Source organism: Felis catus, chromosome F2, assembly GCF_018350175.1.
Source record: "Felis catus isolate Fca126 chromosome F2, F.catus_Fca126_mat1.0, whole genome shotgun sequence".
Classification (NCBI taxonomy): domain Eukaryota; kingdom Metazoa; phylum Chordata; class Mammalia; order Carnivora; family Felidae; genus Felis; species Felis catus.
In genome coordinates this window covers 64,810,395-64,830,725 of record NC_058385.1, presented here as the reverse complement: position 1 = coordinate 64,830,725, position 20,331 = coordinate 64,810,395, and the positions used below count along the sequence as shown (strand labels likewise).

The following is a 20,331-nucleotide window of genomic DNA, read 5'->3' as shown; positions in this document are numbered from 1 at the left end:
CCTTGTCTTCAATGTTTTACATGCATTATTTCAGTTTTTCGAATACCCATATGTGGAGATATTATCATTATTCTCATTGTACAGATGAGATTTCTGAGGTTCTGAAAGTTTGAGGCACTTATCTAAAATTTCACAGCAAGGAAGAGTCAGAGACAGGCTTCAAATACAAATCACTTAAAAATTTATCACTGTATTTCGTTTTGCTTGATTTCAGAAGACCATGTTTTATTAATCAGGGATATCAGGGAAAGAGCTCAAAAATGTACTGCAATGCTAGAAAGAATTTTCAGCATAAAGGGACCCTTAGAACTCATCCAAGAAAAACTAGTACTAAAGTATCAGAAAGGTCTTTCACTGGCCATTCTGAAACACAGAGCCAGAAGAGAATGTTATACCTAGAGTCTTGTATGTTATTCAACTTTCAGTTAATTAGCTATTTATTTATTTTCTAAGTGGGTTTCAACAACAAGCAACCATCATCCTCAGAGCTGTTTTTTCCTCTCCAACCAATAGCCCCTCAATTTGAAAAGAAGTATATTTTCAAGTCAGATTTTTTATGTCTGTGTGAGATTACTTAAATCAGCTCAATTCTCTAATAAACATAATTAATAGTATTGGGATGAGCTTCTAACAAATTCCAAACAATATACTCCTCTGCGCTATAACTCTTCTCTGACAGTTCACCAAGATGGTGCATTTAACAGTTCCATAAATTTATGTAATGGTAAACAAATGACCAATAAATGTCTGGATGTTCAGTGAAAACATTCAAATGAACATACTGCAGAGATAAATAAATGGCCATTAAAAGCTTACCAGGGACTGGCATACATGTTAACCCATAGACTAGGAAAACATGGTGGTTTGGGAAAATGCACAAATGAACAAATTGTTAATGGCTGTGTTTTTAAAAATGGATGTTTCCTCAGCAACATAAATAGGGCCTAAGTCCAAAGAGGAAGTCCCTCAGCTTCTGGCAATAGCTATCATAATCTTATAATAACTAAATACAGAGCCACAAAACTCCAGTGAATTTCAACAAGTGGTCTCTTCCGTCCCTTTAACCCTTCCGGATTATAGTTTCAAAAAATGTTCTTTATATCTCTAGGGAAGTCAATTCAAATCTGCCCTAATAACAAATGGAACAACCCTAGAAGTTGAATAAACATTATAGACTGAATAATAAGATTCTCCTCCCCTTGCTATCATTTGATAAGCTATCTCATTTTAGTTCTCTTTCTGCAGTCTCTCCCTTATGTATTCTGTGGCCAATCCCCCAGATTAGTGTTCCGTCCCTGCTCACCAAGCAATTTTCCATAGTCTCTTCATTTCTTAAATCCTTCTCTTCATTAATCCTTCTCCAAGTTAGATACCTCCCTCAGTGAAATCTCTAATCCCATTTCTCTCTTGCTCAGAAATACTCAGTGAGTAAGGAGAGACTACTCCTTTTAGGAGTACTACTACTTTTAGGTAGTAGTACTAAAAGCCTTAGCCTGAAATTAAATGCCCTCAATAACTCAGCTGTAAATTATTTTTATGGAGAAGTTAGGAGTCTTCAAATTCCAAGTAATAATCTAATTCAAAATGGCTTAAGACAAAAGAAGAAAGAAATAACCAAAAAAAGGAAGGAAAGAGAGGGAGAGGGAGAAGGGAAGGCAAAGAGGGAGAGGGAAGGAGAAAGAAAGAAAGAAAGAAAGAAAGAAAGAAAGAAAGAAAGAAAGAAAGAAAGAAAGAAAGAAAGAAAGAAAAAGAGAAAGAAAGAAAAAGAGGGAGGGAGGGCGGGAAGAAGGAAGGAAGGAAGGAAGGAAGGAAGGAAGGAAGGAAGGAAGGAAGGAGTTAACTTATTAATTTCAATGTTGGCCTCAGCCACAGCCTGATCCAAGTGCTTCAGTGATGTCATTGGATTATCTCCTGCTCCTTCCTTTGGCTCTGCTTCATCTGTGCTGGCTTCATTCAAAGGAAGGCTCTCCAAAAGAGGAAAAAAATGGCTCCCAGCACCGCTGGCCTCAGACCCCATCCTGTAGCGACCTCAGGAGAAGCCGTACCTCCTTTAAAATCATGCCAACAAAAGTCCAAGGCTGTTGGTAGCCTTTTTCTGAATCAATCACTGTTGCTAGGAGGAAGAAATATGCTGGATGGTCAAGGCTAAATCACTTGCCCAATTTAGAAGACTAGGATTGGACCAGCCCAACCCCTTCAGAAAGGCTGAGAGTGGGAGAGGCATGGTTCCCCAAAGAAATACTGTTATTGTGAAATGAAAGAGATACAGATCTTAAGTCAGATAAGAACAACAGATATCCACTGTATCTTTGTATCCTTCTTTCCCCTAGCTTTACCTCATACTTGTTGTGGGGTCCAGTTAAACAAAAGTACCCATTGTTCCCCTTGGTTTTCTCCCAGCGTTTTTTCCCCTTGTTATGTTTTCCCAGAAACCCAATGAATTCCTTGATGGTAAATCAGGGTTAAAAACAAAAAACAATTCAAATACTAACATGTGACTTGTTAATAGAGTTGTCAAATTACAAGATACCCAGTTATATTTGAATTGCAGATACCTAACAAATACTTTTTTAGTATAAGTATGTCCTGAATATTGTGTGGGATATACTTATGCTAAAAAGGTACTTGTTTATCTGAAATTTAAATATAACTGAGTGTAGTGTATTTTTATTTGCTGAATTTTAGCAACCTACTCTCTGAGAAAATAAGAGTTTTCCAAACTTATTTGACCATGGGTCTCGCATCCCACCCCACCCCCAATCATCCTACATAAGTGTTGCATGAAATTTGCTTTAAGAGAAGCCATAGTAACTCATGTTTCAACAATTTAGTGGAAATTCAGCATTCCATTCTATGTGGTCCTTGCCTTCCAGGGGTAGTTTTCTTGGCCACTGCCCTATGAAGTGAAATTATTTTCATTGAGGAAAGAGCTGAAAGAAGAAGGAAAAAAGACACTTGACTTACAAAAGATATCATCCAAAAAATAAAAATTAATGACTTCTGAGTAGTACAAACAAAAGCTAGGGGTTATTTCATATATTTGCCTCTGACCTGGTAAGCATGCCTAAATCTGGTGAAAAAAATATTTCCAAGACCCAGGTAAAACTATATTCTTAAAAAATGGTATATATTGAGTAATGAAAATGTTCATATCTCTTCAGTTTACATAACACTGAAAGCAGAGACCCACCAGCCACCTCTTAGCCCCCCATGATGTGTCATGTCCTGTCAAAAGGACCCACTAGAAGCTATTTGCACATGTAATTTAAACCATCCTTTAAAATAAGAGTGTGTATGTATGTGTGTGTGTGTATGTATGAAAAAAAAAGTCTTTTCAAAATTATCACTAAGAAGATTTGTTTAAAAAACACTCCAATGTAAAAACAACAACAGCAGCAACAACAACAACAACAACACTCCAATGTGGGGTTTTCCTTTCTTTGATATTTTTCTCTATGTTATTGAAGCTACCTACTATCACATCTGGAAATGGAAATGTCTAAAAGAAATGTCATTCATTGCACAGGGCAAGAAGCAGAAACCTGAGATAAATACGCCTCTGTCAGATGGAAGCAGGCAAAATTACTCAAGGAAAGAAACCAGACATCTCCCGGTGTTCTTTCAGATAATAATTTATAAATGCCAAAGTTTTCATCGAATAAATAATAAAATAGACATTTGATCTAGTTATGCTTATGGAGTTTAAATGCAAAAGAAAGATTATGAAATAATTAGATTATAAGAAAAATTATGTTCTTTAGTGTCTTAATTTCCTATTTGGGTCCGTAAACCATTCTTGATAAACAGATATTGAGATCTCTATGTTTCTTGCATGCTCAAGTCCTTTGATTCTAAGAGAAGAATATTCTAAGAGTAGATGGTTGAATCCACCCATATTAGGGGGGCTTAGAAATTCCTCATGGGTAAAAGTGCCTGTGAAAAGAACTATAAATTGCAGAAGACTCTGTCCCTTCGACTTCCCTCTTTGTCTTTCTAGGCTCTAAATTCTACTCATCACCTGCTCCTGACATTGCCTTTAATTTACTGCTTTGGTTCCTCTCCATTTGCTTATTTTGTTGGGGTTCTTTCTATGTGATTACAAATAAAGATACCTAGTAAGCAAGCCTTACATGGTCCATTTTTAAAAGATGTATTCTTTCCTCAAAAAACTAAAACTAGAACTACCCTACGACCCAGCAATTGCACTACTAGGCATTTATCCATGGGATACAGGGGTGCTGTTTTGAAGGGACACATGCACCCCCATGTTTACAGCAGCACTATCAACAATAGCCAAAGTATGGAAAGAGCCCAAATGTCCATCGATGGATGAATGGATAAAGAAAATGTGGTATGTGTATGTATGTATATATATATATATATATATATATATATATATATATATATATAATGGAGTATTACTCGGCAATTAAAAAGAATGGAATCTTGCCATTTGCAACTACGTGGATGGAACTGGAGGGTATTAAGCTAAGCGAAATTAGTCAGTCAGAGAAAGACAAAAATCATATGACTTCACTCATATGAGGACTTTAAGAGACAAAACAGATGAACGTAAGGGAAGGGAAACAAAAACATAACAGGGAGGAGGGCAAAACAGAAGAGACTCATAAATATGGAGAACAAACTCAGGGTTGCTAGAAGGGTTGTGGGAGGGGGGATGGGCTAAATGGGTAAGGAGCATTAAGGAATCTACTCCTGAAATCATTGTTTCACTATATGCTAACTAATTTGGATGTAAATTTTAAAAAATAAAAAATAAAATTAATAAAATAAAATAAAAGATGTATTCTAATTCCTTCATATTTTCTTTAAATATTTGTTTACTTATTTGAAGAGAGAGAAATAGTGCATGAGCAGGGGAGGGGCAGAGAGAGGGAGAGAGAATTCCAACGAGGCTCTACACTGTCAGCACAGAGCCCAACATGGGGCTCGAACCCAGAAGTGTGAGATCATGACCTGAGCCAAAATCAAGAGTTGCCACTTAACCAACTGAGCCACCTAGACATCCCCTAATTCATTCATATTTTAATGTTCCTTTACTATTACTGAATACTAGGTGATTTATGTTTTCATTAATTATCACTTGGAAGAAGAAATAGTTATTTAAAAAACCAAAATCTTGTATAGAGGGACAGTTAATTTTTGTAAAGAGCTTTAAACACCTAAGATAAAAGAAACTACTTTTCCAAGATTCACAGAAGAGGAGGAAGTCTTCTACCCTCTATTAATTTTGCACTATGTGCAAATTTTCCTACTACACAACAAGGTCTCATAGGGCAGGGATTATGTCTACACTGATCAACATTAGCACAGTTCTTAGTACAAAGCAGGCACTAAATAGAAATTTATTAACATGAAAAAATAAATGAATGAATGATATGGAATCCAGAATGGTTTGTTATGACAAAATAGATTGAGAGAAACTGGCTTTGTAAAGGAAGAATTTGGTTGTTTTTTTAAATGTTTATTTATTTATTATGAGAGAGAGAGAGAGCGCGAACGAGCAGGGGAGGGGCAGAGAGAGAGAGAGAGAGATAATCCCAAGCAAGCTCCATGCTATTATGCAGAGCCCTACATGGGGCTTGGTCTCACGAGCTGAGATCATGACCTGAGCCAAAATAAAGAGTTGGAGGCCCAACCTACTGAGCCACCAAGCCTCCCTATAATGGTATGGTTTTAACATAGTCAAGCAATTACTGTTGGATGGGTTATCTCGGTTATAAATCAACCATGATTTATTTTTTACTTCTTCTCTCTCATTGGTCCCAACTCTCATTCCATCCGCTTCTGACATTTTTTAGAAAGAAAACAGAAAACCATATGTTTTCTCAATGTGATTGTAGTATTTCCCACCAATTGTGTTGCCTTGGAAATTTTTTCTGCAATACTTAAAGCAAACAATTGCTAAAAGTGCCATTCCATTCTTCAAGTATGACTCCTAAGTTATCATCATCATCTTTGTTCTTTTATAATTATAAAATTTAAAAGTTTTTGCTGATATGCTTATTTCTGCATTGAAATGTGTGCCCATGTTTTTTTATTTGTAGGGATATTCTAATGAATGGTACTAAGTGAGGAAATTAATGCACAGTGTTAATTAATTGTTACTTTGGTTGATCCAAGTCAAGGTTTTTCCTGGTCACTGAGCATCCATTTTAGCATCATCACTTCGTTGTAAAAAATTATTAAAATACCACTTCATTTGAGAGATTCCATAGTACAAATATGAACTGTAATACTGAGATTGCTATCAGAGAAAATAATTTTTATGCCCTGTGGAAGTCAGTAATCTTTCTTAATGTAAGCAGAACTTAAGACTATTTCTAGACCATTAAAAATAGCTTTTACTGTTTCAGTGTGCCATCTATTTTCATTTGTGGGAAAAAAGTCTCTGGTAAACGTCAACATTTATTTTGGACAATTTGCGTGAATATCAAAGTACAACACTAAGTTGTAGAGAAAGCAGCTTTCTAAAGTGCAAATTAAATTTTGGTGTATTCGGTAACAAGATTTATGTTTTGAAAACAAACTGGTATATATTATTTGTTATCTATTGACATATATTTATTATACACTGGCATATTTTATTAGTTAGCAACTGAAATGTATTATTTATCAGTTTTTGATTTTAAGAAATGAGTGATGTCTGGCATGGTTGAATAATTACATAAAGCACAGAAGTGATGGGCTGCTTAGACCATGACCTCACATTTCTTTTTAGTAAAAGAAACATTCCTGAAAAGTTCCAAATTCTGAAATCTCCAAATTTGTGTAATGGAGGCAAATAAAAACGAAGCAGCAAAAAAACAAAGCCAAAAGCAAAAAACATTTTATGCTGTTTTATAATGAGCACCATGACGGTGGAAATACTGGAGTCCCACGGACTCAGGTTAAGTCACTGCTCTCCCATTTATAGCTGTATGGCAATGGGAACACATCACCTATCTCTCTAAAATGAAGTTTCCTCATCTGTGAAATGGGAATATGAACATCTATCTCGCAGCAGCTGTGGAGATGAAACTGGATCATAAATATAAAGTGTCTGAGTCTGGGACTCGCCCTTCATCTCACCGCTCAAGTTAGTTATTGGATTCAGTTTTTAGAATGCCCTCTTTCCCAAAATGAAAAATACTATTCAACATAGAGTTTCTATGGGACCCAGGAATGCCGGTCCTAGGTATACACTCAAGATAATAGAAAATATATTTCCACACAAAAATTGTATGTAAGCGTTCATATATTATTTATAGTAGGCAAAATGTGGGGGGAAAACCCACAAATGTCCATCAACTGATGAATGGATCAAAAAATCGGTGTATTTATACAATCAAGTATTACATAGCAAATAGAAACGAAATACTGATACATGTCACAATATGGATGAACCTTGAAAACATTATGGTGAGTGAAGTAAAACCACATATTGCACAATTCTCTTCATACGAAATATCCAGAATATACAAATCTACAGAGGCAGAAAGTAGATTAGCAGTTGCCAGGGGCTGGGGCAGGAGGAGAATGGGACCAGGGTTTCTTTTTGGAAGGTTAAAATATTCAGAAATTAGACAGAGGTGATGGTTGTATAAGTATATGAATATACTAAATGCCAATGAATGATACGCTTCAAAAGAGGAATTTTATGGTAGGTGAATTAGATGTCAATAAAGTTGTTATAAAAAATAGAATGTTCAATGTCATACTTCGTATCTATGGAATTATGTATTGTTTCTCAAAGCAAATAATCCATAATTTCTAAATCCTTATTCCAAAAAAAATCAGCAGATTCAAAGTCATGCAACAACATGCATTTCTAAAAGATTTCTTTAAAAAAATATTTTTAATCAGTAAACATTGGTCAGTTTTCTTTCCAAAGACATGCTCAGCAAAGCCGTTAAGCCATCTCTGAAATTATACAGGTGTCTGAACGCACAGCAAAAACAGATAGAAATAGCTTCTCTGGGGACCGAAAAGCATTTACATCACCTTCCACAAAAATGTTCCCAAATTTGAAGATGAGTAAACTTGTATCTCCTGGAACACCTTCCTCATCCCCAAATTTCATGTATTCTTTCTTTGGCCACAGACTCGCCATAGCTGAAGAGTAAGGAGACCTGAATGTATTGGCAAACTGCATCCACCTGCATCGCGACAGTTTCTGCTACCTTGGGGGGAAACTTTTGCCCGCTGAAATGAAGAAGACAGGAATGTCCCATCTCCTCCTAGATCATTTCCACAATTCTGTGCGGCAGTTCATGTTTCCAGTAAGAGCCAAAAGCTCAGGGAGCGATATTGCTCGCTGAAAGACATCTAGTTAGAAGCCATCAGAGGCGATGTTCAGACTCACAATGAACTGTGAGCAGGTTTCTCCCCGCAGGGCTGCTGCTTTTATGGATGTGCTTTTAACAGTGTAACTGATGAGAGAGCGTCATGGTAGAGTGATGGCCAAATGAATGGAATTCAGAGTCAAATTACCTGAAGTTGAAGTCATCTTTGCCACTTGTTCATTAGGTACTCAACTTCAACTGCCTTAATTTTAACATCTGAAAAATGGGCCTAACGAGGGACCTGTCTCAGAGAGTTGTTTAGGAGCATAAAATTAGATTTAGTCATTCAACAAATATTTACCCAACACCTATTATGTGCAGGCTGTATTTTAGATACGGCAGATAAGTCATGGCCAAAAAAAAGGCTAAGATTCTTTTTTTTCTGATTTTTTCTGCAGTCTGAGGGTAAGAGACAATAAGTGAAATGAATATAGTATATAGTATGCTCAATGTCAATAAATGCTATTAACGGAGACAATTTAAGCAGGAAGGGGATAAAGCATGTTGAATATGGCAGCATATGTAATGAACTTAACAGGATGACTGTCAGAGTAAGAACAGAGTAAAATTAGAAAATATTATTGTAATTAAGAACAAAAATGTTTATTTCAAATTTTCCATAAGATGCTTTACCTGTACATTCATAATGCTCCTGATTCCGGGAAAACAACAACAACAACAAGCAAATAAAAACAATAAAAACTCTGAGCAGAGAGACAACTATGAAGGATAAATTGAATTGGCTTCTGCCTTTGACTAGATTGAGAGAAAAGTTCTTTCCAGACGTGGACACAGGGCCATTCCTCATAAAGCTGTCCCCACTGTGTTCTCAATTATGAGCTCCTTGCCTCCAAGGAGGGTGGAGTATTACTTGGGTATTACTAGAGTGGAAGAGAAAAAAGGCTGAACATTCTCAGGGCAAAAGTCAATCTTCCTGCAAGGAGTCCTCATTGACTCTGACGATGCTGGGATAGCCAGTATGATCTTGTAGGCAGTTCTCAACCTCTTAGACTTTTGAGAGAGTGTGGGTACTGCTAGGTTAATTCCTGACTCCTGATTTGGATACTACCTACCTGGAAAAGTCATCACAGGATTGTTTTGCAAAGCAAGGTATGATACACCTTTCTTTTTTCCTTCAGGCATTGGGAGGTGGGATATATGAGGTGGGCCTGGAGCTTGAAAAAGCAAACAGAACCTGAGCAGTGGTTCTTAGATGTCCATTAAAAGAACCTGTAAAACTTTAAAAATACAGAGATGTCTGGGTTTTCTTCCAAGATTCTGATTTAATTGGTCGTAGATGTGACCTAGACACTGAGATTTTTCAGAACTCCCTAAGTGATTCTCTTGCGTAGCAAAGATTGAAAATCACTGATCTAGAATAAAGATTAAAGCAAATGAACAGCTGTGGTAGAACACAACTTGAACTTTGTGAGAGAGTCAACAATTTAGGCAGCAAGCCCAATGGAGCAAGAGGCTGGAGATGGGCAGAGAAGTTCTTATAAAGTGGTGAAAGAGAATCTAAGACTGGTAATAAGAAACTTGAACTGCATGAAAATGTAGTGATTCCATAACGTAAGTCTTGCTGTATATATAAAATTGCAATGATTATTGTTTTTTTTAAATTTTTTTTAACGTTTATTTATTTTTGAGACAGAGAGAGCCACAGCATGAACGGGGGAGGGGCAGAGAGAGAGGGAGACACAGAATCGGAAGCAGGCTCCAGGCTCTGAGCCATCAGCCCAGAGCCCGACGCGGGGCTTGAACTCGCGGACCGCGAGATCGTGACCTGAGCTGAAGTCGGACGCTTAACCGACTGAGCCACCCAGGCGCCCCAACAATGATTATTGTTTTTAATAAATTACTCCCTCTTTAAAGAAAAAAGCAACATTGAGTGCAATATTCACATTTAACCATGGGTGGTAGACAAAATAATGCATCCCTCCCCTCAAATGCCCACATCCTAATCTTTGAATCCCATGAATATGTTACCTTACATGGCAAATGGAATTTTGCAAATGGGATTCAATTAAGGATCTTAAAATGGGAAGATTACACAGGATATCTCTGTGGGTCAAATGTAATCACAGGATCTTTCTAAGAAGGAGACAGGGTGAAAGTCAGACAAAGGAGATATGACCATGGAAACAAAGGCTGGTGTGATGCTCATGGTAGGTGGAAGAAGGAATACGAGCTAAGACATGCGGGCAGCCTATAGAAGCTGAAAAAGACACGGAAATGGAACCTCTCCTGGAGCCTTCAGAAAGAACACAACCCTGCTGCAATCTTCATTAGCCTTGTAAGACTCATTTTGGACTTCTGATTTCCACAACTGTAAGATAATAAATTTGCTTTGTTTTTAATGTTTATTTATTTTGAGACAGAATGAGCATGTGCACACACACCCACACACACACACACACACACACCCACAGCCACACACACACATACACACACGTTTGAGTGGGGGAGGGCAGAGAGAGAGAATCCCAAGCAGACTCTGTGCTACCAGTGCAGAGCCCAAAGTGGGGCTGGATGTCACAGAACTGTGTGATCATGACCTGTCCTGAGATCAAGAGTTGAATGCTTAGCCAACTGAGCCAACCAGGTGCCCTAAGAAGTTTGTTGTTTCCCCCCCTCCTCTGTTCCCCCATGGTCTTCTGGGAACAAACTGAAGGTGGGTGAGGGGTGGGTTAGAGGGGAAAATGGGTGATGGGCATTGAGGAGGGCACTTGTTGGGATGAGCACTGGGTGTTGTTTGTAAGCAACGAACCATAGGAATCTACCCCAAAAACCAAGAGCACACTTTACACACTGTATGTTAGCCAATTTGACAATAAATTATACTAAAAAATAATAAATTAATTAAAATAAAATTAAAATAAAATAAAATAAAATAAAATAAAATAAAATAAAATAAAATAAAATAAAATAAAATAAAATAAAAGATTGGCACAAACCTCCCCTCCCAAAACAACAACAAAAGTTTGTTGTTTTTAAAATTTTTTTTTTTTACGTTTATTTATTTTGGGGACAGAGAGAGACAGAGCATGAATGGGGGAGGGGCAGAGAGAGAGGGAGACACAGAATCGGAAGCAGGCTCCAGGTTCTGAGCCATCAGCCCAGAGCCTGACGCAGGGCTCGAACTCATGGACCGCGAGATCGTGACCTGAGCTGAAGTCGGACGCTTAACTGACTGAGCCACCCAGGCGCCCCAAAAGTTTGTTGTTTTAAGCCACTAAGTTTGTGGTAATTTCTTATAGCAGCGATAGGAAACTAATACCCATGTCTTTAGAAAAACTAATTCTTTAGACCAGAAGGCTGTCTCCAAACCTCTAGAAAGCATCCATCTACTATTTTGTAGCTAATAACTGAATTGCAGGCTTCAGTTCAGGAAGAAATAGAAAATGGAGTGCTAGCTTAGCCAGGCAACCCCATTAAATGTTGGCAAAACCCCAAACATCCCAGTCATTGGATTCAGTGCAGCTACTTAGAATAAAATGCACCTGGAAATAAATTCCATTACAATGAACTCATCAGCGATGCCAAATCTCCTGCAGGTATTCAGGCTGCACCATAACAGCTCTACTCAGAGGCTTTCAAATTTGGCTGCATAGTGGAATCCCCGAGGAGCTTTTAAATATCCTCAGCCACACCCTAGACAAATTAAATCTGAAAGTCTGGGGGTGGGACCTAGTAATCCTTGTTTTCAACAAATCCCCCCCAGCCATGGTTCTCAACATTAATGCACATACTAATCACTTCAAGATCCTGTTAAAATACACAAGACTGCATTTCCAACAAGCACGCAGGTGATGTCCACGACAGTATCTTTGACCAGCAAGGCGATGTAATGTCTTTTTTTCTTCTGTGATGAGACCTTCCCTAGTTAACCAGCAATCTAGAAAGAATTACTTAAGATTTTTTTTTTTCAGAAAGAATTGAAATGGCAGGCTAAGAAATCATTATGTGAGAGTAGCTGGTGGAAAGGCAGGTATCACTGAATTTAGCTTTCTACGTCTTTTGGTCTCCTTTGCTTATTTCCTAATCTTGTAAACATTAGTTTTTAGCTACTACATATCCATTGCAGCTAAAAAGCAAGAAATACCAATAATTTTTTTGTTTAGTCTTTTAAAAATTTTTTTTACTTTTTTTTAAGAGAGAGAGAGCGTGAATGCAAGTAAGGGAGGGGCAGAGATAGAGGGAGGGAGAGAATCCCAAGCAGGCTGCACACTCAGTGAAGAGCCAGATGCAGGGCTCGATCCCACAACCTGAGCCACCCAGCTGCCCCTTTTGTTTAATCTTATATGGTGTGGGAGCATATAGCATTGAAGAATCTTCAACTTAATTCTTCTGTTGGCTAGTTCCGTATCCCTCAGTATATCTGACAGAGTTTTATTACTTAACAAAACTCATTCATTTTATTCCATGTGACAACACATAATACAGGAAATTAAAGCTTATACAAATATTGGAGGGGCTGGGGAAGCTGCTGCCTGGGTTCCTGACATCAAGAAGTACTAGATCTATGGGAAAACATAGGTGATTATCTCAGGTGCTTGTGGAGCCCCCAAGTGTCGGCTGAAAATCCTCTGTGAATTTCTGGAACCTCAGGAGGGCTTCCCCCTCAGAGTCAGCTGCCTGCAGCACGTAAGCACCGCTGTGCCAATCTGGTCTGCTCTCTGCCCGTGTATCCTTTGGCAAGTATAGCCAGGTATAATGGCTTTTTTCTCATCCACCTTCTAGATCTCATAAGAGCACCTCTCAATTGCAAAGTGTAACAGTGGAAAGAGATCTGGGAAATGCATCCCCAGGTATTCCTGTTGGGATACAGAGCAGACTAGGATCAGTATGACAACGCCGGGCTGACGGTAGCCTGCCACATTAGGTTTTCAGTTCAATTCAGCAACTGTTTTCTTGGATCCTACCTGAAACTAGACTATGTGGGGAAACAGAAGACAAAGGAGAGATGATGTTTCCTCTCCAGGCTCTCCCAGTCTGTTACAGGAGGTCAGACTCACACACAAGCAGATCTGAAGTTCAATTCAACCATTTAAGCTGTGTCAAAAGGATGTACCTGGTCTCATTTAGGATGCCTGATCTCCTTCAGATTTGAATAATTGCCATCTGGGGAAACCTTCTCTTTCATCAGCCTTTCAACTGCCATCTTCCTATTTGGTCAGGAGTACAGGAAAAGGAGTTCATCAAAAATACCAAAACAGAAAAACAGAAAACAAACATATAAACAAACAGAAATATTTCGGTTTATGCTGGGCATTGAATGAAATTTATATGAGAAAGGACACAGGTGAATATAACCTCTGAGCTGTGCTGCCACATGCCATGTATAAAATAATTACAATATACATTTCATGTGCATAGTGTTCCTCTTAACAACAAGCACAGAACAAATATACAACTGCTGATAAGTTGTAATAATAAAGGGATTGAGTGTATCTTTCTACTCAAATTTTTATGTAAACTATGTTGAATTTTTTTCTAAGCATTTTTTTAAGTCACCAAAATAAAATCAGCATGTTTCTTTACTATTTATCTTGAGTCGTTTTTACTTTATAAAAAAATTTGTGGGGTTATCATTTAGTGATTCATGCACTATCAAACTCATTGTTGGCATTGGACAAATGTTAACTCATGATGATTCTGATATAATAATCATTATGTTTACATGTGCAACAATGAAAGGGTAACTTCCTTTCAGCCAATGGAACATGAGATGCCATATGAGTAGATACTCAAACAGGTTCTCCTTGAGGTAAGTATGAACATCTTGTCTTTTAGGAAGTCCTTCTTCAGTGTATTGGAAGGTCAATCTTTTTATTTAAAAATCTCAGGAAGAAAAACAGCTTCAGAAAGGTTATTAATTTTCTCCATAGTAAGGATCCTGGAATTTAATATCTCAAGGGGACTTCTGTGCAATGAACTGAGTAGCTCCTTAGACTGAAGTTTATAATTGAGCCTCCATGCAGTTGGGAATGTTTTCATTTTTCCCAACTGATTGGGAACCCAAGCTGCAAAGTACAATAACAGACGTGAAGAGCCACTCGAGAGCTTCTTTGCACTGACCAGAGTTAATGTGTCTCCATGATGACTCTTCCTGTTAGTAAATTCAAGACCAGTGGTCCTAGAGTTAAAGAAGCGTAAGATGCTATTAAAAATGAGTGCACCACGGAGGATACACTGAAAAAATATATCGCATTTAATTAAGTATTCCCAGTTATCTAAGCCGCCCATTCACACGATAAAAGTGGTTTTTGGAAGCTTCAACAGCCCAGCCAATAACTGAGCAGTAGTTGGAAAAGTAAATGAAGTGCAAATACTGTTTGGGAAGAAGAGAGTAGGCCAAGACATTTGCCACTTCAAAGAAGGTGCGGTAGGTAAGCAACACAGGTGAGTACCAGTACAAATGGCAAGTTGATGATCAAGATGGGATGGGGAGAGGCTGAATAGAGCCTCTGTCCCTTGGGTCTACTTTTTTCTAATAGTTCCTAGAGATAGATAATGGAGACCCAAACTGGATAAACTGAGAGGGTATCTGAGGACTTGCAAAGTCTCAGAGCTTTCTAGAGCACGGACATTCCAAATCACATTTGGAGACAAAGATACCAGCTTTGCAATGAACTTTGTAACTAAACTTAGAAACAAGATTTAATGAGTATTTTCATCTTTAGTTTCCTGTTTTGTTCATTTTAAAGATATGTTCTGATTTTCATGGTCTACAGACAATCCACACTTTGTAAATACCATATCATTTACCATTTGGCAGTATTTTTTCCTAGACTGTTGGTGTTATCTTCAGGGCCAATCAGTGTTTGTATAAATTTTCTATAAGAACAGGAAGACTGTATTTGTTTTCTTCTCAAAAGTAAAATAGCAGACATTTGGTACCTATCTAAATTCATCCCAATGCAAGCCAGAGGTTTTCGCAATGTTGGATTTCCATAATCCCATGCAAGAAAGGACACAGATGATGTCTGTATCTGTCTTCTTCGCTCACTCCTCTTAGCTATTTCCTTTGGTTAGTCTCCCATAGCATGATAGAGACTAGTATTCCACATTTCCTGACATCGCCATATTTAAATAATTGGCCATTATAATGAAACTGACTGAAACTTTAAATCGTGTCTGATTTTCCATTATGTGAAATAACACAATAACCAGAAGCAGAAATCAGTGCATTATTATCAGAAATAAAGAGCTAACAAAAAATGTTTTTGATCTTATAACAAAATATATTTGTTGATGCTATCTTGTTGGGTGCCTAGAGCAGCAGACATGTCAGTGTGGTGGTTCTCAAACGTAGGTGTGCATCAGAATCACCTGGAGGGCTGTTAAGCCATAAATCACTCTGTCCCACCCCCAGAATTTCTGGTCCAGTAAATCTTGGATAGATCTTGCAAATCTGCATTTCTAACAAGCTTCCACATGATGCTCATGTTGCTTATCTGGGTACCAAACTCTTAACAGCTACTGCTCTGGTAGCTAATGTTCCAAATCCCTTCTTCAAGGCCAATGCTCTCATCCTTTACCTTCATTTTCCTGGTGGTAATATTGCCTACTGACCACTCACAGTTGTGATGTTTACTGAAATTGCCCTCAGCCTCTTCCAAGTTTAGGACCTCTCCCAAGGCTTGGCATGAAGCAAATTACTGGGAAAAGGAGGGAAACAAAGGCTTTACCAACTTGCCTCAGTTTGAGATAATCTAAAGGGACATCCCAGTTACAGAGCTTACCATGGAGTCAGCAGAGGTCTTAGTCTCAATTGCACTGTGGGTCAGTTTTTCCCTCTGCTTCTTCTTACCTTATTCACTTCTTCAGGTATATCTTCGAAGACTACTCTCCTACAAACTTTGCACAAAATCCCCTGTCCCAGAGTCTGTTTTAGTGGAATCCATTATAAGGCAGCGTCAAATAATATTTTGCACTGAAGTGATTTGAACTGTTGCTCTAAACATAGTCCAAGTGCTCTGGCAGACACAGTGATCCCTATGCTTTCTACCATCATGGAAAATAAAATCTTTCACCATCTGGTCTGAAAAATTGTTCGACTCTGTGTTGTCTTATCACGTCCTGTCCTGTACCCAAAACTTTTCTTTTGCATTAAAGACTAATTCCATGCAAAAAATGAAACGTGCAAAGGAATTTACAAGCTCAGCTCTCTCTGCTCAACTTAGGTACAGCTCTCTTTGCTCAACGTACACTTTCCACTTATGATAAACTGATGTTTAAGAAGTATTCCAGCCTGATATTTCCTACCTGCTAACTCAGGATTCAAAACTACTGGTAATGTTGACATAAAAATGCTGAATATACCATTCAAAGTCACAAAACCCTAGGGTTAGTATACAAAATCTATAAAAAACTTATCAAACTCAACACCCCAAAAACAAATAACCTGGTTAAGAAGTGGACAGAAGACATGAATAGACACTTTTCCAAAGAAGACATCCAGATGGCTAACAGACACATGAAAAGGTACTCAACATCACTCATCATCTGGGAAATACAAATCAAAACCACAATGAGATACCACCTCACACCCATCAGAATGACTAAAATTGACAATACAAGAAACAAGACAAAGATGCAAAGAAAGGAGAACCCTCTTGCGTTTTTGGTGGGAATGCAAGCTGGTGCAGCCACTCTGGAGGACAGTATGTAGGTTCCTCAAAAACTAAAAATATAACTACCCTGTGTTCCAGCAATTGCACTATTAGGTATTTACTCAAAGGATAAAAAAATACAGCCTGGAAGGGATGCATGTATTCCAGTTTTTATAGCAGCATTATCAACACTAGCCAAACTATGGAGAGAGCCCAAATGCCCATGACTGATAAATGGATAAAGAAGATGTGGTATGTATATACAATGGAATATTATTCAGCCATCAAAAAGAATGAAATTTTGCCATTTGCAATGACATGGATGGAGCTAGAATGTATTATGCTAAGTGAGATAAATCAATCACAGAAAGACAAATACCATATGATTTCACTCATATGTGGAATTCAAGAAACAAAACAGATGAACATATGGGAAGGAGGGAGAGGAGAGAGCGAAACATCCCACAAGAGACTCAATGATAGAGAACTGAGCATTGATGAGGGCAGTGGGTGGGAGATGGGCTAAATGGGTGATGGGTATTAAGGAGGGCACGTGTTGTGATGAGCACTGGGTGTTGTGTGTTAAGAGATGAAGCACTGAATTCTACTCCTAAAACCAGTATTGCACTGTATATTAATTAAAATTAAAAAAAAAATAAAGTCACAAAACCTTATTAGTCTTTTACTGATTTTCCTGTTTCTCCTCACACTATCAAATTTATTTGTAATAACAAAGGATTTTACCTGTGGGAATAGAGTGATGAGGAAAGCAAAATAAGTTATAGGAAAAAGATAATACAATTTAATTTCTATAAAACATCATATAAAATATAGACAATCTAGTAGGTCTCACAATTTTTCCTGGTTTACATTTTAAAGCCATTTTATTTATTATTTATTTAAAAAATTTTTAAACCTTTATTTATTTTTGAGAGACAGAGAGAGGCAGAGCATGAGTCAGGGAGGGGAAGAGAGAGAGGGAGACACAGAATCTGAAGCAGGCTCTAGGCTCTGAGCTGTCAGCACAGAGCCCGACGCAGGGCTTGAACCCACAAGCTGTGAGATGATGATCTGAGCCGAAGTCAGATGCTTAACCAACTGAGCCACCCAGGCACCCCTTTTAAAGCTATTTTAGATTTTACTTGTGTATAACTCAAATTAACTGAAAATATACTGTTCCTAGAGATAATGAAAAATGAAGAAACATTAAAAAAAGGAAAAAGAAAAAAAATACCCGTCTCATTGAATCTGATTAGCATGGATAATAATTTACCCACTTATTGTCTTAATGAGTAAATGGCAGTGTGAAACTCCCTTTCTCCACAACTTGTTTAGAGTTATGGCCCAAGATCTCTTTTGAAGTAGCTGCAAAGTGGAAACTCCCCAGTTGGCCAAGAGAATGCATAAAAGTGTTGGTGCCTTCATATGCTTGTGAAACTTCCAAAATAGACACTGTCTTATCCAAAGAGCTAACAAGAAGAAAGGAATTTATTTGAGAAGAAAATAAGTTGACAGAAGCAGTATCTGAGAAATAAAAGTCAAAAAGCAAGGATGTATGAAACAAGAAGAGTCAGCAAGCAGGGGCATAAGTTCAAGTTACTTTGGCTTATCCCATTTTCTTTTGCAAAAATGTGTATTAACTAACTACTGGGAAACTGGTATCTGTTGTGAGCCAAATGTCAGCCACTCACAAGATCCTACTGTGTTAAGATGTAGAACCTTCTCCATTCATCACATCTCTGAGCGAAGGTGCTTTTTCAAATGGACATACCAGGAAGGAGGAAGGTCAGGAACATGGTAGAGGTTCAGATGTCATTTCAGCCATCTGAAATGTTTTCTTCCATACCTTCTAATAGCCCTACATCTCTGCAGACTTTTTGCCTGATTATATATTTCCTAACAGCTGGCACTCCGTAGGAATCCCTATCAATGCAAACTGAAACAGGCAAGATGCTCTATTTTATTTATTTATTTATTTATTTATTTATTTATTTATTTATTTATTTATTTATTTATTTATGAGAGCAAGAGAGAGTGTGAGTGGGGGAGGGGCAGAGAGAGAGAGGGAGACACAGAATCTGAAGCCAGCTCCAGGCTCTGAGCTGTCAGCACAGAGCCCAATGCGGGGCTCGAATCCATCAACTGTGAGATCATGTCCTGAGCTGAAGTCTGACACTTGACCGATGAGCCACCCAGGCACCCCAATGCTCTATATAATTTAAAGGGTACTGTTCACAGTGGGCAAGTACTGGGCTTGGTCCTGCTAAGGAAGCCATGATGACCATCCTACTGCTGGCATTGGCAGACTATGGGGAAGCAACAAAAGCTAGAATGATTCAGAACAGGTAACTATCATGATCAGAAGTATGCCATGTAGGGCTATACAGCTTGAGTCTCTCTCCCTGCTTATGCCAGTCCAAGAGGCAAAGCACTTGTGACCCACAAGTCATTGACACTGAGAGCAGGTGTCATCATCTCTCAACTAAAGGGATGTTATATGTGCTTGGTGTACATGACCATTGAAGGACAAATCATCTTAAAACTGAATACAATATCTCATAGGTTACTTTAATATCCAGTAGCTATTTGCTGAGAATCAATTATCCACCTGGCACTGATGGATTTAAAGGAGCTCAGTAAAGGATAAAAGTAAAGTACATAAGTAAAATAATCATATGACAAGGCACAACTGAATGTGAAAATTATAAAAGTGCAGTTAAAATGAGAGAAAACCATGTCAAGAACAGTTACATCTTAAAGGCAGTGCTTGATTTCTGGTACTAATCTTCAGTTGAGATCTACCCATGTATTCATGCACTCAACACACATTCACCAAGCATTTAGTATGAACAGGACACCTTGCCTGGTCTGGGAATGTTATGATAGAGTAAACTTAAATGTACTGGAATTTGTGTTTGGTCCAATCTGGACAAAGTTTAATTTCAAGAGTTTGCTGAACCCTTGAATAATATAGTATGCCTAATGTGGAATGAGCTATCCTGGAAATATTCCTTACAAATTCCTTGAAACTTTTCTAGTTGTTGGGCAACAGATAAATTTTAGTAGATATCCACACTTTGTACTCTTTGCTTAAATGGTTGTAATATATTGAGTGACTGATTTTCCCAGCCCTGCTAGCCAGCGATCAATAACAATAACAGGTAACATTTACATTTACTCTTTATGCAAGATACCACACTAGATAATGACCTCTTTTACTTTTCCCAGAAACTCTTTGTGGTAAGAATCATTGTCTTCATTCCTTCATCTAAGCCGAGACGCGGGGAAGTTAAGTAACTTGTACAAATCACACGGTTAGAAAGAGAGAAGGTGGGACACAACCCAGGTCAGCCTAGGTCTTTGGCAGT

The 20,331-nt window shown here is 38.0% G+C and overlaps 1 protein-coding gene across 6 annotated transcripts in view; it reads right to left on the bottom strand.

Moving 5' to 3' along the window:
• The window catches only part of LOC111558559, a 471,686-nt gene that overhangs the window by 104,051 nt on the left and 347,304 nt on the right, over positions 1–20,331 (bottom strand). The window contains exon 1 of one of the 6 annotated variants that reach the window (XR_006592170.1): positions 13,420–16,733. The exons of the other annotated variants lie outside the window; for them this stretch is intronic. The gene's annotated coding sequence lies outside the window, so the exon portion shown is untranslated. Of the gene's footprint in view, positions 1–13,419; positions 16,734–20,331 lie in introns of those variants that run through there. 6 annotated transcript variants of the gene reach the window in all.